The sequence below is a fragment of the Budorcas taxicolor genome, chromosome 1, assembly GCF_023091745.1.
Source record: "Budorcas taxicolor isolate Tak-1 chromosome 1, Takin1.1, whole genome shotgun sequence".
Classification (NCBI taxonomy): Eukaryota; Metazoa; Chordata; class Mammalia; order Artiodactyla; family Bovidae; genus Budorcas; species Budorcas taxicolor.
In genome coordinates, this window is record NC_068910.1 from 179,580,658 (window position 1) to 179,605,796 (window position 25,139).

The 25,139-nt window shown below is 36.8% G+C and overlaps 1 protein-coding gene across 10 annotated transcripts in view; it reads right to left on the bottom strand.

Moving 5' to 3' along the window:
* Window positions 1–25,139, bottom strand: part of MBNL1 (muscleblind like splicing regulator 1) — a 189,481-nt gene that overhangs the window by 93,473 nt on the left and 70,869 nt on the right. Inside the window, exon 1 of one of the 10 annotated variants that reach the window (XM_052647733.1) lies at window positions 21,930–22,046. The exons of the other annotated variants lie outside the window; for them this stretch is intronic. The gene's annotated coding sequence lies outside the window, so the exon portion shown is untranslated. Of the gene's footprint in view, window positions 1–21,929; window positions 22,047–25,139 lie in introns of those variants that run through there. 10 annotated transcript variants of the gene reach the window in all.

Here is a 25,139-nt window from a genome sequence, read left to right on the forward strand (position 1 = left end):
CAAATGAATAAGAATGTTTTTAATAAAATGTATCAGATAGTGATACATTTATACATCATCATGAATAAACCTGTATATGACTTTAAAGCTCCCTGAATCATAACTGTTTTTTTAAGTTTAATAATTCTTTATACACATGTTGACTGGTCATGGGATGCCAAAAACAATCCTCATTGGTATGGCATATGAAATTTAACACTCTAAAGTTAACAAATCCTGTTTTTCTTCAGTACAGCCTACATAAATACTCATTCCTTAACACATACACACACACACCTCTATCTTTAATTTTAATTTCTCAAGTGTATTCTGCTCTGTGAGCCCTGGAGACCTCCACATTTCTAATTTCCCTCATTTCATAATTTCACTATGAATTCGACTTGTTCCTTCGCCATCACCCATATCTTGACATACTGACCACGGACCAACCTTATTTTTAACTCTGCATCTCACTTTCCTCATTCTATATTATCTCATGGTGGCTTAGACTTTCCTGATTAATATTGCTCATACAGAAGCAAGAAAAAAGGTGGGGAAGGAAAGGCACCATTTGAGATTCAATTTCTCCAACTCTGTTTTCCACATATGCTTCCTTTCTCCTGTTCCACACCACCCCACCTCCCTCCCCACCACTGAGCCAAGAAAACACAACACTCATACGCTGAGAACCCTAATTATCACATTACTGAAACAAAAGTGGTCTTTAAGGATCCCTCCCACATTCACTCTCTGGGTGACTTCCTTGCTCCTACAAGGCTCCCTGCTCAGAGACAGGAACTTAGCACCAAAGATATATATAAAAGCTACCACTGTTTATGTTTATATAGCAATTATTATTTCCTATAATCCTCACAACAGTCGTTTGAAATCCTCAAGGCAGGTGCTACAACCTTATTGTAGAGGTAAGGAAACCGGCTTTGAGATGTGACATGTCTGGCCAAGTATCACAGAATTAGTGAGCAGCAGTGGTCCTGATGACAATCAGGGCTTTTGAAAACTCACCCACCTCCTCCCTTGCATCACTTTTAAGGACAGAAGATAATATTGCTAATCACATCTACCATTCCTGAGGGCCTCTATGAGCAAAGTACTGTACTGGGCTTTCTACGAACACACTCTCCTAGCAGCTTGCAGAGACAGATAAGGCATACTTCACAGTTCAGGACTGCACGAGCCTCGTTTAGGAAATGTGTAAAGAGAAGCCTCAAAGCCACATCAATAAGTGCATGGTGAATTTGGAGACAGAACCAGGTCTTCTCATTCCTCAGCTATCTCCCTGCCAAAGGACTCACTACATTTGAGGTTATAAGCATGGTAGTATCCCAAGAAAAATGTATGACTCTGCATTAAAATATACTGGGGGAAATGTAAGAGCATACACATGTGCACACGCACTAACACATACAGCACATACATGCATACGTATACACATCTCTAGGGACTAGAGAACAAAAATAATTATATTTCTATAATTTTTAGAAACTAAAAAGAAAATCATTTCTACAACAAAGTTAATGTTCTGAAGGGAACAGTATCTTATTTTATTCCACATAATTAATTTCAATTTTCTAGGAGGCATACACTTCAAGACACATGCCCTGTCGGATGGCTCCTCTTCCACTAGAACAGGGATCATGAACAGCTCAACTTCTAACCCTTAAGAAATACAGAGAAAAGGGGACACGTATCTGCGTAATATCTGAAACCATGCCACCTTTTACGAGTGTCCTTTTAAACCTGGGTTACTAGTAGCTTCCTTAGCACATCTTCTATGCATATTCTAGAAGTCCACTGTTTCTTTTAAGGAGCAGATACTGGAAAAGTTATCTTAAAGAGATCAGAGGCTTATCTCACAACAGTTGAATGCTGCTGATGACACACAAAAACTGAGAAGGACATTAATCCATCTCAGAAAAGAACACAGTAATAAATTCTTTGGACAGTCTTTATATATAAAGTGTGCTGGGATATCGGTTTATTTTAGTTTGAGACTATTAAAATTGCATCTGAGTGTAATAAAGCATAAGTCACAGAGACTGTTGTCTTTCTTAGCACCCATTTTCATGAATCAGAAAATGGTTTCATAAAACCATGAAAACTGATGCTGTGCCTCATGATTATCACCAACCCAGGCGGCTCTGCTGTACTAGATAACAAGGAATGTCATTCAACTGAAAACAGTCTTTCCATTTCACACCATTCTGGAATTATTGCTGTTTCTCATGACACATAAAGTGTCATGAAATTGGAGCCAGAAGCAATTTTAAATATATTCTTTAAAAAAAGCAGGCTCTTTTTGGGCTCTGGTAGCTGCGTGGCCACGATGGCCACTTTTGTTACTGTTGTTTATTAATTCACAGGGGCGCAGGTACTATATTAAACGAACAAGCCCCACAGTCACTCCCCCGTATTTGGGGATGACTTAAACCAACACATGGCAAAAATACACAATATCTGGTGCTGCTTCTCCTCTCTGTGCTTTCGATTAAATCTATCAGAATAACTGAAGGCAAAAGGAGAAGTGGGCGGCAGAGGATGAGATGGGCAGACAGCATCACTGATACAACGGACATGAATTTGAGCAAATTCCGGGAGATAGTGGAGGACAGAGGAGGGTGTAGTCCATGGGATCACAAAGAGTTGGACAGAACTTAGTGACTGAACAACAAATCAGAATAATGAAATTGCCTGGAAGCAGACTAACTCTTGGAAATAAAGTCACAGTTAGTGAATAATTTTCATCTTAAATTGGCTTCGAAATACACGTTCTTTCATAAAACGATAGGTGAATATTTATATTCAGTACATTAGTCAAAATTCTGGACTATATCTAATAACTTAGTTAGCCTAGCAGTTCCTCATATTCTGCTCACTAATTAATGACCGCATCTTTCTAACTGAATGCTCACTTGACAGTGAAAGAAAATTAAATCTGCAAGAGAAGTTTAACTGTATAGTCTCACAAAACTTGTTTTTAAACTTCAACTGATCTTAAATAAGTTACACTTTAAATATTTTATGCTAAAACTAAAATCTGAAATTAGTCTCAATTTCCAGAACTATCAAATGCACAGTAATAAGTCAAAGTTTAAAATATTTTGCCTCCTTTTATTGAGTCCATGTCAAATTTTATTCACTGTCTCTGTCTGATTTTAGTCAAAAATTTAAATATTTATGTCCTACTCACATAATCCTGGGAGAAGGCAATGGCAACCCCCTCCAGTACTCTTGGCTGGAAAATCCCATGGACGGAGGAGCCTGGTAGGGTATAGTCCATGGTGTCTCGAAGAGTTGGACACGACTGAGTGACTTCACTTTCACGCCTTGGAGAAGGAAATGGCAACCCACTCCAGTGTTCTTGCCTGGAGAATCCCAGGGACAGAGAAGCCTGGTGGGCTGCTGTCTGTGGGGTTGCACAGAGTTGAACACGACTGACGCAACTTAGCAGCAGCAGAACATAACCCTTGGGGCTTAAATTTATGAAGCAACATTTAAACTGGACATAGGCTTTGCTCCTGGTATTTGTATATATAAACTCATTTAATCCTCACACCCACACTGTAAGGTAGATAATGTTATTGCCAAGTTCCCTGATGTAGTACCAGGTCGACTTAGTACTTGAACCAAGGAAAGTCTCTACGATGCTACTTTGCCTCTCAGACAGTCAGACTGGGATGGGGTGTGATTCTTTTTTGTTTATTTGTAATACTTTCATTTAGTCATTTGCTCATTCCTTCACTCCATAAACATGGACTGAGTGCCCAGATAAGTGTAAGGCTCTGGAGAAACAATGATACGTGACACAGAATTTATGCCTCTCGGTTTGTCAGGGAGTAGACTTTTGATGGAATAAATAAAATCTACTGAGAAGACTGCTAAAATGACAGGTAAAGAAATTCTATAGATGCAAACTTGGAGAGAACCATTTAAACATTTTGAACCTCAGTATTTTCCTCTGAAAAAATGGGCATAAACAAGTATCACTTTTTGAAAAGAAATCATTCTAAAACCCTAATTAAATACAGGGCTTCCCAGTGGCTCAGCGACAAAGAATCTGCCTGCAATGCAGGAAACGCAAGAGATGCTGGTTCGAAACCTGGGTCAGAAAGATCCCCTGGAGGAATAAATAGCAACCACCCCCAGTATTCTTGCCTGGAAAATCCCATGGACAGAGGAGCCTGGCAGGCTACAGACCACAGGATCACGAAGAATCGGACACGACTGAAGAGACAGCACTCACTCAGAGCAGCAGGTCTCCTCCCTGAGTCTGGCAGTTTACTGACTGAAATCTTCTGCCTGGACTTCAGATTAAATACGTATCAACTTGATGCTAACTTACTCAGTACACACATGCCCTGCTTCACTCTATAAATGAAGAATTTGGGGGCATTTACTTTTCATATGGTAAAAAAACATAAAACTTACAGTGAAGGAATTGAGAATATAAAACTCCAATTTAACAGATTTGCATTATGACTTTAAAGAACAAAGGGACCATGAGCAGAGATTTCAGCTATGGCAATCCCTTTCAGTGTTTTCATTAATCTGTATGATCCTTAAACTCAAGTATATCTTTTAATAGCAAAGCACTGACTTGTCTGTAATACAGTCATAAAAAACTGAAAATTTTAATCCATGTTTCATTAAAGCCTCATATAGGATGGACAGGCAAGAGAGACCATGAATAAAAGGAATTTGCAGTCCCCATCAGCTGCCTGACTCTCAAATATGCTTTTATAAACAATTTTGTCTGTTATCACATCTCTCTCCTTGAATGACTCTATATCCAAGTTGCAACTATTTTACCTCCTCCATTCAATCTGAGGGGATCAAGCTTTAATTTTAAAAGGTTCCTAGTGTTCACCTAAGACAGGAAAAAATTACATTTGTGCTGATTTCTAATCTTCTGTAATACTTCACCCATCCAGGAGTGCTGTCCGGGCATTCTCAACACTGACAGGACAATGACTGGTGGGCTGTGAAGGTTTCATGAGCCCCCAGATTTCAGAGTTAAGTGCTGGTGTGCACTTTTACAACTCTCATCAGATTCTCAAACAGATCACAAGCCAAAAAGATGACGCTCTACTGAGACACTCTTCTTTGGGAGTTAATACACATGAGATTTAACAAGGGGCTCAATAAACAACTGTGGAATTACTGTCTTACTCTTGAATTAACCCACGGGCATCTACTTCCTACTCATCAATCTGTCCCTTCTTGCCCACTCCCATGAACAGGAACATGAAGGACAAAGCAAAACTTTTGTGCACCGTCTTCTCAAAGTGCTCCAAAAGGCTACATTTTCTAGCCTCTCTTTCAATTAAGTTGTGCCATGTAACCAACTCTAGCCCAGAGACCCTGAGCATAAACAGTGGTATAAATTCTGAAAAGTGATGACCAGAAGGCAATGCTCTTTCCCAGACTCTCTCTGCCAAAGCTTTAGGTACCTCAGAAGCCACATGTGGGAGGAAAATGGAGCATAATTCCTGAGCTGCTGGACGCAGGACTGCACCATTGACTTTACAGGGCAAGAAAAACAGCTCTTGGTTGAGATAAGCTACTGAAATTGGGATGGTCTGTTTACTGTAGCTGCTGCTGCTGTGGATAATCACAGCCTATCTACGCATCTTCAGATTAAAGATAAAAAGTTTATCAGACAAAGTTTAAATCTCTCTATGTGTTAATTTTAAATGGGGCAGAGTTTTCTGCAGGTGCTAGTTCTATATTTCTGTAAACTACTCACTACAAACCAAACTTACACTAATTTATTTTGTAACATACTGCATAATCCCAAAAGCTTATACCCACACACCCCTCGCCCCGAAACAAATAAAGATAAAACATAGCTTAAGGTCCAAAACAAAACAGCTATTTGTACATGCATTCAGGCAACACAAAATGAGCATTTACACAGTGGTGCTGGCCACTGTAGATCCAAAGCTAAGGGCCAGAGTCCCTGCTGCCTCCCAGAGGATGCAGATCAGTAAACATTACAAGAGCAACAGTATCGGATGCTATGGGATCATCACTCGAGCCTGGGGGAATGGAAAAACCAAGGGAGGCTCCCCAGAGGAACTGTCACCGGAGTTGAGTCTAGAAGAACAAGAGTCATTAACTAAGAAAACAAGGGTGAGGAGGTTTTTATGAGAAAACAGAATGATGAGAAAGCACTAATGTGAGATAACTGGATGTATGATGGGAAAAAAAAAAAAAAAAAAAACCTGCAGGGAGGCTGGAGAGGAGCTCTAGATGGAAAGGCAGTTTGACGCGGCCTGAGAGACACAGGCCAGGGCAAAACTCTGAAACTCTGCTTGAGTGTAAAATACAAATTCATTTAGTTGCACTGAGGAGCTTCAGCTACATGCAAAAAATTCCAGTAAATTCTCTTTTCACTTTTTTTCTGTTACATGTACTTTCTAATTCTCTTTGTTAGGGCTTTGTAGATACACCCATCATTTAATAGTGGATATTTAATTTCCAAATACAGGTGGTTGTTGCTTTTTTTAAGTATCTTTGATATTAATTTCTCATTTAAAAGCTTTCCTCTCTGCAGTCACCCTCTATGTTTTTTCAGTCTAACTTTATTGAAGTTTTCAGCGGCTAAGTTCAAGCTTTCTCTTGGTAAATGTCACAGTGCACTTGAAAATATGTGGATTATTTTCAAATTTCTTTTGATATTGATTTCTAACACAATTTCACAATAATAAGTGAACAGATTCTGTATGATTCCAATACCTTAAGACCACAAAATTTTTGCCCCTTGTTTTATGTCCCTGGATATGTTCTATTGTTTCCTAGTCTATGGGAACTTGAATAGAATTTGTATCCTACTATTGAGTGAAAATCATATAAATCTCAATTATGAACTGAATTGATTGAATTGATTCATCATGCTTTTCAGGTCTACTATAACCCTCTACTTTTCTGGATATTCATTCTAGTTAAAACTCCAGCTAAAAATCTTAATTAAGCTACTTGAAAAAATAACTATAATATATAGTGGAACTATATGTAACCTTGTTCTGGATTTTCCAAGTTTCCTGGACGTCCCTGTAGCTCAGACAGTAAAAAACCTGCCAGCAATGCAGGAGATCCACCCAGGTTCGATACCTGGGTTGAGAAGATCCCCTGGAGGTGGAAATGGCAATCCACTTCAGTATTCTCGCCTAGAGAATCCCATGGACAGAGGAGCCTGGCAGGCTACAGTCGTAGCATTGCAAAGAGTTGGACACAACTGAGCAACTAACATTACTACTACTATATGCTCATAATTTAAAAAAGAAAAGAGAAAAAAAAAACAAAATACAAATGCAATTAAAGGAACTTCTCAAGTTTTTCTAGGCCCTTTCAGGAGAAAATAAGATGTTTGTGCAACTGCACAAGAGTCATCATCAATCAGTGTGTTTATACGATTTGGGGTAATGTTAATAAAAACACGGCAAAATGAGTATATGAAAGTTGTCACTGGCAATGGTTTATTCATTTATTGATTCACTCCTCAATTCTTCCTTCTCTACTTATTCTGAAGAGAAATAAAACCAAGTATTTTCAGAAGGAATAAAATCAAGTGGCTTACAGGATAAACTTTACAGCGTTATATAATTTAGCAATTTGAATGGATATGGTATTTTATTTTCAGTAGCTAGTGCAAAATCATGAAAATAGTACTCAGTTCATAATCTGTGTCTATAAAGCTCTACTTAAAAAAAAAAAGATCATTGTTAATTTATGTAAAAAACAGCAGCCATAAAACAAATAGTAATATACTTAGTAGAAACAAATAGAAACATATTTACCATATGTTATCTAAATGGGAAAAGACAACTTTTCCTTTTTAATTTTTGCATCAAATTGTTTTTTCCAAGAAACAATCAGAAAACATAATTTAACTATTCAAATCAAGGGATTTGTGACTACAGTGTGGATCAGACCAAAGTGACGGACACAATCTAATCTTTAGTTGATACAAACAGTGTGTAAACCATAGCATTTAGCAACCATTAACTTTGCATAATTTTTTTTCATAATTATCTTTAGATATTTCCACTTTCTACAATGAATTATGGTTAAAATTTTTATCTGGCTTTGGAGGTATCCATTTCTGAGACCTTAGTTATGTTCTGCTATGCTGTAACTTTCTTAACCAGAAAACGGAAAAAAGTACCATATTAATAATCTGTCCCATTCATTTGAAAATGAGGATTGGTTTTAGAAACAGCTTTTAAGGTTCACCTAGATCGCTAATTACCCTTCAACCTTGTATTATGATGGACAGACCAGGCTGCAAAACATCCCCTGGTAGCACTGGCTTTTGGGATTACTGAAATACATTATGGACTACATGAAAAGGGAGTTATTAAGCAATGCATATATGGTTATTAAACAATATATTCATGTCCATGTCCTCACAAAATTTAGTCATGGTGAGACTACAAGGCAAGCCGAGTTAAACTAAAGGATTTAAAAAGCAATACATAACTGTGAGTGTGAACAAGGCTGTGAGTCATCCAGACAACAAACAAGATAGAACTGAAGGTACCGAGGTGATAGGAGGTCTCCTTTGCTGAGTACCTCCTCCTTCAACACAACCTTCAGAACCTGGAATTGCTTGGTTCAAGATCCTTTCTAAGATCAACCTTCCTGTCCACTTTTTTATTCTCTTTCAACTTCTTTGATCTCTTGCACCCTCCATTATCCTTATTTTAATGAGCATTCTTTTCTTCTCCATGGACTCGTATATCTTCCTTTAGTGGGAAAAACATGCTTCTATTGGAACCTCCACTATTCTACAAGAATCTTCTCTGCTCTGAACTCTCCAGCTAACACCCACTTCTCTTTGTTTTATTGCTGATTATCTTGATAGAGTTGTCTAAACTTGTTCTCATACATATCTTCCAACTTACGAGTGACTCATCTTCTTGGAATCTGGTCTGCAATGAGGATTCTACCTCTTCCCCTCCCAACTCTAGTCAAACTGCCTTCTCAATAGTTGCTGGTGCCCTTCTAACTGCCAGAATCAATGTCCTTCTCTCATGTCTTGTCCTCTCTATCATCTGGTGCCATTAACTACTTCCTTCTTTAGTCTTTTGCATTTCTTGATAATGTATCATTTTCCTTTCCCCAAATTTTATTAATTTGCTTTTTCTCTGTCACTTTCTTGCTTTTTCTCCCATCTGACAGCAGATTATAGAGAGATGCATTAAAAATTTTTTTTCTATCCTCTCTGCCTATCGTACATCCTCTGAGTATGACACAGCACTCTTCTGTAACACAACACTATCAATTCTACGTGAGTGACTTTCAGGTGCTTTTTTGTAAATTCAAACCATCCCCAACCAAATCAGTTATCTGTGTATTCTCTCTGAAAAGAAAGCAAACACACCTATTATTTCTTAACTTGGCTAATGACAATGCCTCAACCCTAATCATCCAAACTATAAACAACAAGGTCATTTTCAGCTAACTTCCCTGGATACACTTTGAGAAATAAGTGATAAACAGTAGCATAATGCAAAACATTCGCAGTGCCTCTTTTTATGTAAGTATTTCTTCAAAGCATCACATCCATTTTCCTGAAATATCTCTGAGTGGGCTATGTGATTTTTATTGTTCAAGATGGACTACTATGAAAAATAGGAGCTAAATAATTTCCTATTATTAGGATGACTAAGAGATTAGTCAGAAATGATATCCAGCTTTTCTAGTTCAGTGATTTCCTCTAGGCCTTGCAGAGATAGTAAAAACTTTCTCCAGTAAAGCTCAGATAAAATCAAAAGCTGGTGTTTTAAAAAGCTGTTCATTCAGAAGGCCAAGTTTCTATTCTCTATCCTTTTTTATTTTTCAACATGCCATGGATATAATGTTACATTCAACTATCCATTTACAAAATAATAAGAAATAAGTTTCCAGCTGTTTTATTCACTGAATAAAGTCACTGATGTTTGCATTTTTCTTAAATGTTGTTTATGTACTTTTTCAAATGATGAAACAAGACACAGTAGGTAACATACGTCAAAGACTAGCTCTATAAACTGGCACTAAGATAAATACAACAGCTAGAAATAATTACGTAGTAACCCCTGAAGAACTGTTATTCCAGTATTTTCAAATGTCTACAGAGTGTGTTTACATAAGTACTCTATTTAGCACAAGGGATACATTCCTGGAGAATGAGCCCCAGGAGAGGCACCGTAGCCAGTGCTTACACTGATGTGAGCTTGCTCCTTTATCAGCAGAGGCTCTTCCTTTCTTTTCACATTCCCACCTCAGTGTACTTCTGCAACTACTCTTTCTGTTCCCATGTTGTAGGAAAGTTTATTAGGTTTATTATGCTCTCCATAATGTCCCAAGACTTGCAAAAAGCCTTAACTTCATACTGACATTTAATTTGTTTCCCCTATCTTGATTTCCAAGAGTTAAAACCCTGCCATGACAGTATCAAGTCCACTGCTTTTTTTTTTTTTTTTTAATATTCTATACTTTTGGATGTTACTGTGGCTGGCTAAATGTTTAAAAATACATAGTGCATGGTGTCCTTTTAACACAATTATTGTCAAAATCGAATAAAAATAGGGATAGAGAACACATTAACTTCTTCTAAACTACTGTAATTTTCTTAATCCATTTCTATTTATCTTACTGAGGATGTAAGTAAATGGACAAATATTTATTTTTAGAATAGGACAAACTGCCTTTTTGCTTATTTGTGTTTTCTCCTCTACTGATTTCCAAAAACCCTATAAATTCAGGTAGGATAATTCAACCTACATAAGCAATATCTTATAACCTAAGACATTCTCATCATACTATAACAACTGGTTGTTGCCACCACAAGAGAAAATGAGGAATTTCACCTTTTTCTTTCAATGAATTCTTTAAGATACCTTAAAATAAGCATTGTTTTCTAAAAATAATAAACAGGAAGAAGAGAGTGTTACCACTCAACACATTTATTTATTCAATAAATACACATTAGCTTATTCAGCTGTCTGAGGAAACAATAGATATTGTTGATATAGCAAATTTTATATTATCTACATTTGTTAAAAAACCATTTTCTCCTTAAGGGCAGATGCTTATTTTCTAAACCTTAACTTTCTTACCACCATATTCACCTTCACTTTTGTAAAATTATTTTGGGCAATGGAAAAGTCTCAAAACTGTAAAAGAAATTTTAAATATGATCTTGACTTTTTCACATTACTTAACTTTAAGGAAAAGAAGAGTTTGAACTCATTTTTTCTCCATCTCACAATTCTTCAATAGATTAAAATTTGTACTACCAATTATAAAAAAATCATTATGTTTTCAATACTCATCTTCATGAGAGCAATATACAAGTGTACCATTAGTGGTCAGGATTTAGGCAAAGATTTACTAATCACAGTAAATACTTTTGAACTTGCAATTATTTTGCTTGTCAGATAAATGAATTATTTCCCAAATAAGATGAAAGTCGAGTTTGCAAGAGATGCTGTGCTATGTATTACCCCTATCAGATTTCATGTGGTCCAGGGAGGCAATATGGTGGGTATGCTTCCAGGGACACACGATACACACAAGGCAAAATGGTGATTAAATGGAAACGTCACAATAAACTAAATAAGCAAGTCAGAATCCAGGGCTTTGTAACTCAGTCTCAAATGATTCGTAGTCTTCTTTGTTGTAAAGTTCCTGACTTCCATTGAAAAATGCAAAAAACAAAACAACTTATGCTTACCAAAATGAAGGGGGAGGGAATCATGCCGAAGGGGGAATATAGGATTAACAGATGCACACTACCATATATGAAACAGATAAACAAGGGTTAATGGTACAGCACAGGAAACTTATAGTATATATATCTTATAGTAAATATATGTTACAGTAAACTGTAATGAAAAAAATTTTAAAAAGAACATAGACAAATACATATATATGTACTACCACTGGAAAAGACCCTGATGCTGGGAGAGACTGGGGGCAGGAAGAGAAGGGGGCCAAAGAGGATGAGATGGTTGGACGGCATCACCGACTCAATGGACATGAGTTGAAGCAAACTCCGGGAGACAGTGGAGGACAGGGAAGTCTGGTGCGCTGCAGGCCATGGAGTCGCAAAGAGTTGGACACAACTTAGCAACTGAACAACATATATGTAACCAAATCACACGTCTGCCTGCAATGCGGGAGACCTGGGTTCGATCCCTGAGTTGGAAAGATCCCCTGGAGAAGGAAATGGCAACCCACTCCAGTATTCTTGCCTGGAGAATCTGATGGACAGAGGAGCCTGATGGGCTACAGTCCACAGGGTCGCAAAAGAGTCAGACACGACTGAGCGACTTCACTTTAACTATACACCTGAAACTAAAACAACACTGTAAATCAACTATACTTCAGTAAAAAGATGCCGAAAACTTAACAAACAAAGCAAAAACTGACCTGACTCCGTAAGAACTGGTATATTTGAGTTACAGGGGGAAAATGGTCTACTGAAAATTTAATTTTAAAATGTCTTTGGAATAGAAATTCATAACAAAAATAATTAAAGGATAATTTTAATTTAACTTGTGGTTTTGTTACTAAAAATAATTAACTGAATTAGCATTTTAAAAATAACTTTATTTTTCAATACGTCATTTTTCAACCCCTGTAAAGACATTTCAAAATAACTTAGGTTCTAAATTGAAACTAAAATTAAGCTTTCCTCCGAGTTGAGATGTCCTTTTTAAAAAGGTCTATTTCCGTGTAGCAATCTTAATAAGGCACAGTTAGGTGTCCTTTGTTATATGACAGTTCATTACAGGTTTGCAAATAAATCAACACAGTTTCAAAACTCTAAATACATAAGAAAGTACAAGTTCAAGCCCTCAACCCTGATCTTTGAAAATGTAATACAGACTACATATTTTCTAAATTAAAGCGATTTTGTCCAGGGATTTCGTGTGGGGCACAGGACAGGGTGTCCCCACAACCCTTGTAGAAGCTGGGTCGTAAGTTTCTTACCCAGGGTCAGGAATCATGAAAGCAGCTTCTAAAGCCTTTGTTATTTTCATGCTTTTAATTGAAGGTGCTCTGTATTTTCCTCTTGGGCAACCTTCACTTACTGTTGTAGAGGGCAATGGTGGCTTTAATTAGCCTTGGCAAACTTGGAAAACAGAACTCAGGACTCTACTTTCCTAACCACAGCACAGTAAAGCAAAGTCTAGGAGAAAAACCGAAATGGGAACTATCCCAGGCAAGTGTGGTTATCCCACAGCACAGCATCATTCTGAGAGTCATCAGGTTTATTCCATCAAATAAAGAACCTCTTGCATTTATCCCGGGTAAAATAAACTCTTCTCAGGAAAATGACGGGACAATAAGGAGAAAAGCAAGAAGAAAAGAAGGGAAATAACCAAAAGTTTCTTTAAAATAATGTCTAACCTATTTATGTGAAAGGTATGAATTTTTTAAAAAATAAGGAAACAATAGTTTAAACAGATACTGGTAAAAATTTCTGACTATAAGACACTGAAATGCAGAACTGATGTGGATACCTTCTAAATCTTCCAAAAGGGCAGCATTGCTAAGTCCCGTCTCCCAGTGATATAACTTCAGATTATTTATGTTTTAAGTGCAGTTCCCTCCCATCAGTCATTCATAAGCTTTTGTCAGTTTGGGACTCCACACTACCACATGAATTTGGCTTCTGGCAGTTGACCTCTTGGAGAAGGAAATGGCAACCCACTCCAGTATTCTCGCCTGGAGAATTCCATGAACAGAGTAGCCTGCCGGGCTACAGTCTATGGGGTCACAAAGAGTCAGATATGGCTGAGCAACTAACACACAGTTGACCTCTTGGCTAAGAAACACTCTCACAACTTTCAGTTTTACCTCTTTTCTCAGACTGTCAGTTCCCATCACCCCTACCTCATAAAATAGGAGGCTAAGTAATCAGTTTCGTTAGAAACAAATCACAAAACAAAAGAATAGCAAGGTAACAACTTACTGAATATCCAGTGTACGCCACGCACTGCTCTAAGTTTTTTATCAATTTATTTAATCCTCAAAACAATCTTATAGTTTCACTATTATCTATTATAAAAAGATGACATAACTGAAACTCAAGTCCAATAACTTACACAAGGAAACACATAGAGTAAGTCAGTGGTGCAGGTGAGGTTTATACCTTTATCTGGCTCCAGAGTCAATGCTCCTTACTGCCAAGCTGTACCAGTATATTTGCAATTCTATGTAGAAATGCGGAGAGTTTCTGCAAATTACATCTAATAAATCATACACATACACATATGTTCATACACAGTGGTTTAACTATACAGCTGTCCATCTAAATAAAAAGTGTTTTTTTTTTTAGTACCTGTTTGACTTATTTCATGCAGCACATTTTTAAAAATATTTATTTATTTGGCTGTGCCAGGTCTTAGTTGCAGCAAGTGGAATCTAGTTACTCAACCAGAAATGGAACCCAAGCCCCCTGTATTGGAAGTACGGAATCCTAGCCAACAGACAATCAGGGAAGTCCTTCTTTTTTTTTTTTTAATTATAAATATCTTTAAAAAAATTCATGTATCAAAGGCCAACTGCCAGATAGGAAATCAAGAGTAGCAACTGGTGACGATTATCGAGCGCCGCTCACTTTATTTACATTTTCTCCCTTAACATTGACACTTTTATTTCCAATTTTAAAATCCTCCTCAGGGAGGGATCCCACTAATTTTATTTCTACCACTCCCTCTTATATTATTAAAAAGATAAAACAGAACAGCTTAAACTACCAAGAACATATGCAGGGCAACGCTTGGGAGGTGAAACTGACACTCAGGTATCTAAGTTATTTCCTGTGTAAAAGATTTTATGATGAGTTTAACTTTTGTTAGTTACTACATACAGTTTCAGTAATATCTCAAACTTACTACCTAATTAAAACTCACTTTGATGAATTGACCAAATCAACTAAAAGCATCCATCAGGAAATGAGAAACAGGAAAAAAAAAAAAGCACTGCCAGGGTATTTCCTCAAACAAATAGTATGCTAGGCCCACATATAATTCAGGGATGCACAGTCATACAAGCAAACGATTGAAGAGAATGACAGAGATAACATCTTGCAATTTCTGTTTTGGTGTAAATCCTTTAGGGTATAAGCAAAGTGTTCCTGTGCACGTGCGTGTACCTGTGGGTGTGGGTGTGTGTAAGCATACCACCTCAATGCATACATCTCTGTAAACATCTCTGTGTATACAGAGAGACTGGGAAGAGAAGGTGAGTTTATAGGCACATTTGAAAATAAAAGCAGGGATGGACCCTTCTTTCCACAAAATAATGTACTTGTGCTGGTGATGATTTTTCCACTTTCAGACCCAAAGCAAAATTTTTTAAATGTGTAATAATTTTGCCCTTGCTTTAAGAGTTTGCTGTTGAGATACCCTGGAAAGGTCCAGCTATCTTAATATTATAGAAGCACTACTGAAACATATGGTCTTTTTCAAATTAAAGAGACACAAATGTTCCAGGAAACATTTGGCCTGATTTTAACTCTCAGCGGAAGTTTTCTAAACAGCCATCCTCCAGGTGGTAGCACACAATTTCCTGGGTGTGAATGTAAGTTAATGTGTCTGATCTACACATACCAAATAATAGGCTTATCTGTTTGGTTTACCTAAAAACACCTTCATGGCAATTTAAGTATCAACGTAAATTGTTATGCTAAAGAAGAGTTACTTTTCTTTTGAACGTGTTTCATGTCTTTAATTGGGCTTTCCTGGTGGCTTAGACAGTAAAGAATCTGTCTGCAGTGAGGGAGACCTGGGTTTGATCCCTGGGTCAGGAAGATCCCCTGGAGAACTGAACAGCTACCCACTCCAGTATTCTGGCCTGGAGAATTCCATGGACAAAGGCGCCTGGCAGGCTACAGTCCACGTGGTCGCAAAGAGTCGGACACGACGGAGTGACTTTTGCTTCACTTCACTATGTTTTTAATACAAACTTTGATTGGAAGATGCTTTTATCATTATTTTGGAGAATAGACATCAAAAAAGGAGTAAACTATATACTAAATAAAATTTTACTGACCATTTCCCACAAATATTTCAACTTTTATAATTATGCTCCGACTTTCCACATCATCTGCCTAAGTTCATTTTACTCATACACTACAAATTACAACTTTATATATCTAAAATCGTATTTTGATACCTTCTTTATATAAGGGCATATACATTAATGACACATTTACAGATGTATTTTTCTTCAAATCTGGCATGAAAATTGGCTTTTTAATGCCAGAAATATCATCTTTAACTGTCTGAAAAATGAATATAAATTGATTCCAATAGCTTTTAATTTTTTAAATAGGTCCTCAGCTTGAAAAATTTTATAAACAGTGGGAATATTTTATTCCTGCATTCATTAATCAGGCTACAATGACAGTCTCAATTCTGCTAGGTCCCCAAACCTGTCATTACAAAGATCACATACATTCAGCTCCCTGGTGCACCCCTAGGATCTGCCTTTAACCCTTCTCTCTGTCCCTGAGTGAGGCTTCCCTGGTAGCTCAATGGTAAAGAATTCGCCTGCAATGCAAGAGTGGAGATGTGGGTTCAATCCCTGGGTCAGGAAGATCCCCTAGAGGAAGAAATGGCAACCTATTCTAGTATTCTTGCCTGGGAAATCCCAAAGACAGAGGAGCCTGGCAGGTTGCATGAAAGAGGCAGCCAGCAGGTTGCAGTCCATGTGTCGCAAGAGTCATACATGACTCAGCAACTAAATAACAACAACTGTCCCAGGGCAGGCTAGGCTTCTGCAACTACAGTCTTCTATTCCAGGCCCTTTGATGGCTGCTATACCCTTAAATGAGTTCTTCTGTCCCATTTCTAGAACATCTATTCTTTCCTTTAATTATCAAACATGCACAGAGTGTCCGCTATTTCCCAGAGCCTGTACAAGGCATTGTAAAGAAATATAATAAACCTCTCTGACCTCAAGAAGCTGAGAATCTAGTAAAGGAGGTTAGACATGTGAGCAGAAGTCCTTGCTCTGACGAGTGTTCAAGGCTAACCTCTGACACTCAGTCCAAGTTAATACTCTCTCTCCAGGACTTAACCCCACCTGGTGGTTTCTGTTCTGTTTCAAAAGGGAAAGAACACTGTTACTACCTACCATCTGCTTAACCAGACTGTGCCCACATATTCCCACCAACTGGTGACCATGATGCCAGTCACTAATATTACCCAATTGAGAGCAGTTCATCCACCTTCCTGATGGCAAAACCACTCCATATTTGGGTCAGTTCTGATCTTTGATGACTTTCCCCCATCTTTTCTCTATGGGCCTGCTACTGACAGTGAAAACATATTGATTCTTGGGAAAATGGCAGATCATATAATTACCAAGATCCAACCCATCTCAGATTTTCATAACCATGATCTCATTCTGTGAACATGCCATATTTTAAAAGAAATATGTACATCTCAATTAATTATTAATGAAAGGCATTTTTTAAAGGAGTTCTTTAATTTACATAAACTTGTCATTGTACCTAATACAATAGGTACTACTATTAGCTTCATATTTAGATAAAGAGCTGTAGATGGGTTATGTAATTTGCCCAATACCAAATAATTTGCAAGCAATGGAGCTAGAATTCCAATTTTTGAAAGCTTTCCCTCTAGTTTCCCCTGAGCCACTAAACCATGCTACTTTTCCCAACAGCATTCATGACATCATGATTCAATCATCGTAAAAGGTATGGTTAGGCATAAGAGGTAGCATCAGAGTTTGAAGAAAGCATGAGCTTTTGCTCTGCGGTTGTTATCCTGTTGTTATCGCTGTTGCTTTGTGGAAAGTGTGTATGTGTGTACATGCTCTTGTTTAGTTTTTCAGTCTTACAAACCTGGATCTGAATTCTGACTCAATCACTTCTTAGTTGCGTGACCTTGAGAAAATTACATAATAGCATCAACAGTTCAATAGCTATTTTCTATATGCTAGCCACTGTGCTGAGTGCCTGGCATACACTCTCATTAAATTAAATTTTCATAAAAAGACAAAGAGATAATATTACTCCTACTTCAGAGCAAGTGGGACTATGTCTAAAAGAGGACAGTAAGTCACCTGTTCAAGGTAAAATAGCCAGTGATGATAGGCAGCCTAGACTGAATTGGGAGGGGGTTTAAAAAGGAACACCTTAGTGGCACTAGGTCATAAAAAGGGGCAGGACTGTATTTGGGAACTAGCACTCACTGCCAGAATTTACAATTAATAGGATCTCTGAGTGTGGACACTGGAGCTGTATGTCCTGAGTTGGAATCCCTGGGTCCAGTTATGGTATCTTGAACAGATTATTCAACTTCTCTTAGCCTGTTTCCTCATTTGTAAAGGTAAAGTAGTACTACACACTTCCAGGTGTTTCTGTGAAGAATAAATGAGATAATTATTGTAATGACTAGAAGTAGTAGGTAGTCAATAAATTACAATTAAAGACATATCTTAACCTTGAATAATTAAGCTTTCATTTCCACACAACAAAAAGGATATTGAACAGTGTAAAACCCCCCTAAAGTATCAAAAATGTCAGTATCTGGGACCATCCCTAGATCTGTCGTTTCTTTTATTTGCTTGAACCAAGTTCAGCTCTGTTTTTTCCTTTCTTTTTTACACAGATATGTCTAACAAGACTGGGGACTTTGATTTATTTATTACAACTGAAGAAATATGTCATAAAAGGCTTATATACATTTGACATTTCTCAGTGTCAATTATAAATGTTCTGCTCATAGCCCAAGAGTCTGCACAACTCTCATACTCTCCAAGAAGGCACAAGGAATAGATGGGAAATAGAAACCAGTGGGAATTGAGAGGCGTGAGTCTTATGAGCTGAGTGATAGTGTAAATACTCAGGGATCATTATGATTGGGATTAAATAGACCTTAGTTTTTGAACTAGCCTGACTTTTAAGACTTTCAGTGAATACGTACTTCATACTTTTTTCTAAAGTAAGCATTGTAAGTTTCTGTTCCAAAATACTCTAGCACTTCAGTATTTTTCAAACTGAACCTTCTTAAAGGAGTATTCAGAGTTTATATTCTTAGTTTTGCACACATTTTTCCCCTAGGTCTGTCTTGGATAGTGAGCATCTTGGAAAAGGATTGGATTACAATTATACTTGCCCAAGAATCATAGTAAAAGAGCCTAAGCAAGGTCCTATTAAGTGATGATATTGTGTGTTATGTGTGTGCCCAGTCATGTACAACTCTTTGCGACCCCATGGACTGCCAGACTCCTCTGTCCATGGGATTCTTCAGGCAAGAATACTGGAGTGGGTTGCCATGCCCTCTATCAGGGAGGTCTTCCTGATTCAGGGATCAAACCCATGTCTCCTGCATCAGCAGGAGGATTCTTTACCACTGAGGCACCTGATAAACCCCATGTGCTGACAGCAGTGTGGTAAAATCAGCAAGAAATTTGAATTTTGAAGTAATAATTTCAAGTCAGGCAACCAGGATGCATTTAATTAATAAATATATCAAATAATTTCACACAAATACAATTACTGTATTACAGAGAATGAGTATTCTCCCCACCTTTATGATATCATAAATAGATATCTTGAAAGTTGCAAATTGAATAATATTTTGCAAACAATGGAAGTCAATTAAACTTTCGGCTTAGAAACAGAAAATATACTGCCTACAGTTGCATACAGGTCTGATCTTTTCAACTTTAAGAATTGAAATTTTGGGAAGATTGTCAAATTTACAGGATCATAAACTGAAATAAATGGGATGGCAGAAGGTCTACACTCTCATTAAACAAAAATATTTCAATGATTTCCTTCCAATGTGCTTTTCAAACTCTTAATATAATGAAAGCCACACTAAACAAGACAGAAATAAAAAAGAAATTCTAAAGGCCCCAATCATGCTACACTGGAGAAGCACAAGCCATGCTCAGAAATTCTAAATACTGAAGAATATGTCTTCTAGTCCTAGAATTCATTCATTGCTCTGCTGACATTGCTCTGACCCTTCAAATGTACTGCAACTTTAAGAAACAGAATCACATACAAACAAGTGCACTGGTTAGAATTCAGTGACTTGAATTCTGGTCTTGTCTCTGAGCTTAAGAAATTATGAATTATTGGTCCTTTGTTTCCTTATCTCCAAAACAGTCATTCTATGATTTATTCAATTTATTTATTACTATTATTTATTCTATTCAGCTAACTGCTAAGATCTTAATGACACCACTAATTTGGGATATCTTGTGTCTTTTCTGTATGCCTTAAAAATCAACCACTAAATTCTAAATATTATTAGATTGTGTCCTGCTTACATGCAGTTACTTTCTTCATAAAACGTTAAATACAATGAACATCACTAATTGATTATGTTCCACTAAAAATGCTTTTAAAGTAATTTTAAAATTGTAAGAATATTTTACAAATGGCCATAAGTACAATCTATCATTCTGTCTTCACTTAATTAGACCATTTTAAAATTTTATACATATATATAATTTTATATGTATATTCTGTTTCATCTTTTGTCCCAGTAGAATATAAGTATTCTAGATAATAAAACAGAAAAAAGCATTCTACAAGCCAACTTGAGAATAATGCAAACTCCTAACTTCTACGGTGCCATACATTTTTTAAAACTGCAAAATTATAAATGTTAAGAATCAAAGCATTAAAATTTCTCTTCTGTTTTTACATGTGAAATCAATTACTCAATTAGAAGTACTGGAAGACAGCAGAACATTCCACTTCCTTATGCTTCAAAGTCTAGAGGGAATAAAACTTGAATATTTTCAATTGTAAATAAAATATTTGGTGGAACATCTTTTAGTTTTAAAAATACACATGCTAAAATAAGCACCATCAAGATAAGTCTTCTATTTCATTTTGTACAGCTATTGGTCAAAACTTCTTTTTCATTTTTAAAATCTGTTACATTTTTGGTTATTGAGATTAAAGTGTTTCAGTGTGACAGTAAGCTAATAATAGCCTTGATTTCAACTACAGGGAATCAATTAAGAGATTAAGTCCTTATTGAGAAGAAAACAAAGGGAGGAAAAAAGAAGGCATGAATTGATAGTAAGGCAGCCAACGACCTCATATTAGAAGTGTCTTAATAACACTTTCCAGAATAATGTCCATGAATGGAGGCAAAATAAATGATAAAGTTTATAAATAAGTAACAGCTGCTAAAAAAGCTATAATGCTGAAGAGATGACTTGTGCCATTCACTCCAACATGCTGCTGTGCTCTCTCCCATCCCTCACACACCCCCACAGTATTCTTAATCCAGAATTTTACATGTAAATGGAGCAAAATCTTCCCCCAAGAAATAAAGGCAGGAAAATGATCTCTTTAAAAAAAAATAAACGAAATTAAATTCTAAAAGAAAAGAGACGGCTACATTTAGAACAACAAGCAGTAATTTTTGACAAAGGACAATAATGCATCCTGGCACTGCCATGAACTGAGCTGCCCTTCTCATTCCTTCTGAATTAACTATGGACTTTGGAATTTGAGTTTGAAAGCTGTGAGGAAATTACCATTTCATGTTTCTGGATTTCAACATGAATGGAGAGGTAAATAAAATACAGGCATTTAAAAAATAGATACTTTCTATTTTATTTTTAACTGTTTCCACTCTCAACAAGATTCTCTGACAAGATACACAAAGCCAAAAGGTCCTTCACAAATTCCACTTCAAAGGATGGAAAAAGCATTTTTTAAAAATCTATTCAGCGTCAAGTTTCATCTAAATAAAATCAAATAGAAATGTGACTATCACACCAAATTCCTAAAAGAAGTGTTTTACTTTGGTTCTATCATCAGATACAGAGCTGCCCAAGGATAGCCTACCTATGGAGTCTACATTAAGTTAACGGCTGTAGGTTGTCTTAGCATCTAGAGCAGCTTCCTGGAGAAATGGGAATCTTACCTTTACATATCTTCTGCAGAGGTTTCTTGGTGCTTTGAAAACTCCTGAGGTCTATGTCAAACGGCCATTCTCTTGCTCCCAGGGTCTTAGGGGCTTGGAGAGATCCCAACACCTGCTGCTACCACTGAGTGTCGAGGCTAGGAAAGCTTGAGGGTTTTGACAGCAGGATCACTGAGCCGCAGCCAAAGCTTGGGAAGCCTTAACAACTGAAAGCAGGTGTAGAGGGCAACGTGGTACCCAGCACAGGGCGCTCAATTGTAGCAGCAGGGGGAGGAATATTCCCACCCTCACAAGGGTTCAGAGGCAGCCATCGGGGAACCCAAGGGTCTGTCAATGGACAGGGCCAAGGAAGTGGAAACATGGCCACACAGCACAAGACCCTAAGGGAACAAGGGGACGGAACAACTAGCACAGAGCTCAAGAAGCGCTTGGAAAGAATCACCAAAATCCACCAACAGAACATAAGAAGCGATGGCGAAGTGCAACAAAATACACGAAGACAGGCCATTCTAGCATCCCACATACAGCCAAAAACACAGCTCGGGGGGGGAATGGAGCTCTAGGTCTAGAAAGAAAAGTAAGGAAGACACATTACAGGATGTCTACTGGAGTTGAGCTTAAAAATCTGGTAAGTGGCGTACAATTCCTGAATCACATTATTATAACATTTATATTAAGATAAGGGAATTTACAAATCCAAAAAAGTCACAGGGTGCTGATCCACAAGCTTACAGAGATTAAAAGGCAAAGTTATCCACTATGAGAGGAGAAAATGAGAAGACAGCATGAAGGTTAAACCCAGTTGATTTTTTAAATTGAGAAACCATTAAAACTGCTTCTTAAATACATGTTTCCTCAAACACATCTCTTTCTATTATGATCAGATGAGAGAAACTGAAGGAATTCAATGAGATACGAAGAATAAAAAGAAAAAGAAGTGAACAAAGAGTGTTCAGAGATGAGGCAGAGATGGAAAAAAGAGAAAAAAGAGGAGGCAGAAAGAAAAATGAGCTTAACTCAGTAGTTTTTTAACTTTGTCGGATAACTACTCACTGAGATTCTCCTAAATCTGGGCTTCACAATATTCTATTTTTCATGGAGACATCTATAGCTTGTTAACCACTATTCACAGCTCTTCAACTGCTCACAAACTTTCAGGAACTTATCTTGAGGAGCCAAGTGAATGTTAAATATTAAACAGTTACAGGAGATAGACCCTAAGACAATTTTGCTTTAATGAGCTGGATAAAATCAAGCTAGAAACTAAATATAAACTCTGATAGAACTTTAATAATTCCTAATATGAATCAAAATTAAAATGATCAGACTCATTTAGGAATTGTCACTATTTCAAGATGGGAAGCAAATTAACCATGCATAATATTTTATATTGTTTTAGAATTAAGTGAAAAGAAACACTACTGCCTAATGGAAGTTTTGTGTGTACAATCTTGACTTTGGATATTTGCTTTTATATATATATATATATATATATATATATATATATATATCTTTAAGTCCAAGTTAACTATAAGAGTAATAATAATCTATTTCAGTTCAGTTCAGTTCAGCTCAGTCGCTCAGTCGTAATCTATTTACTTGGTGGCAAATAACTCAAATATTGTGTGTTGGGAAAGGCTGACTTCCATCCCCAGTCTCATATACATGTGGTTATGTCATATGTATTATGTTAATAATGTGCAATAAAAGCAGCATGTGCTTGGGCAAAACTTATGTCCAGTAAGTCACTGCTGCTGCTGCTAAGTCGCTTCAGTCGTGTCCGACTCTGTGCGACCCCATAGACAGCAGCCCACCACAGGCTCCTCCGTCCCTGGGATTCTCCAGGCAAGAACACTGGAGTGGGTTGCCATTTCCTTCTCCAATGCATGAAAGTGAAAAGTGAAAGTGAAGTCGCTCAGTTGTGTGAGGGTCAGATATTTTTATAAAATGAAATAATCTCATACTACAAAATAGTAAGTACTGCCCAGGCAGCTAGTATTTTAAATTTAAGAGAATTGAGATTGTGTAAGAGGATGAGGAATATGAATTTCCCTTTAAAAATAATTTTATTGTATAAACAGTACCTAAGTGGAGACAGATGTTTGTTTGAACTAACGCTTAATTTTTTAAGACACAATCATGTCAATATGATAGGTCTGCATAAGAAAAGATGAAGTGAGTCCCTATGGTGGAAACCAAATGGAAGCTGACTTTTTTCAATGTAGTAAGTCTGACTTTAAATAAAATATTTTAAAATCAATTACAGTTTGTTTTCTGACCTCTTTTCTCAATCCCTCTCATAAAAATCAATTTCAATAATCTAAACAACAAAAACTAAAACATACAAATAAAAAATGTGGAAGAGAAGACAAGAAACTGAATTAATGTTGCCAATTAAAATAGTACAGTCCATTCAATCATAAGCTCTTCAGACAGAACAGTATGTCAGGATTATTAGTGAAAATAGAAAAATTGGTAGTGAGTGGCTTTTTAAAAATAAACATGATATTGCTATTACAGTATCTTTCTAAAAGTAATATGATTAGATAATCTAAACCGATGTTTGTTTCCCTATTGATAAGCATCACAAAGGAAAAAATTTTTGACAAAGGTGCTTACAATTGCACCTCGTTAACCTGGGAACATAGTAGGTATAGTGTGTGTGTTAGTCACTCAGTCATTGACAACTCTTTATGATCCCATGGTCTGTAGCCCACCAGGCTCCTCCATCCATGGAATTCTCCAGGCAAGAATACTGGAGTGGGCAGCTAGTTCCTTCAGTAGGTACTCAATATACATTTATTGGCTGAATAGTCCCGCCCCATGTGAAAAGGAAGTTATGGTCAAATAGAGTTCTTAAAAATTGAAATGACATTAAAGTCATGGCTTGTCAGGGCCTTTCCTATGCTCTGAGTAAATTCCTAAATTTGATTGCAAAGTTTTTTATTAAATACCTATTAATCATAGATTAATTATTCTGGAAAAACGTGGTCTACACCTCTATGAAAACTTGATATTTCCAAGTATCACTTGTATCTTCCAATCTTTTCATGAAAGATACAGGCAAATTATTCATCAATTGGCACATATTCACTTTTGATGTAAATTATAAGATGGAAGAGATATATATGTATTTCGAATCTCATAGCAGGATTATCAAAAATGAGCCTCTGCTTTGGAGAAAGGAAATTTTAGCATGAGAAAATTTTA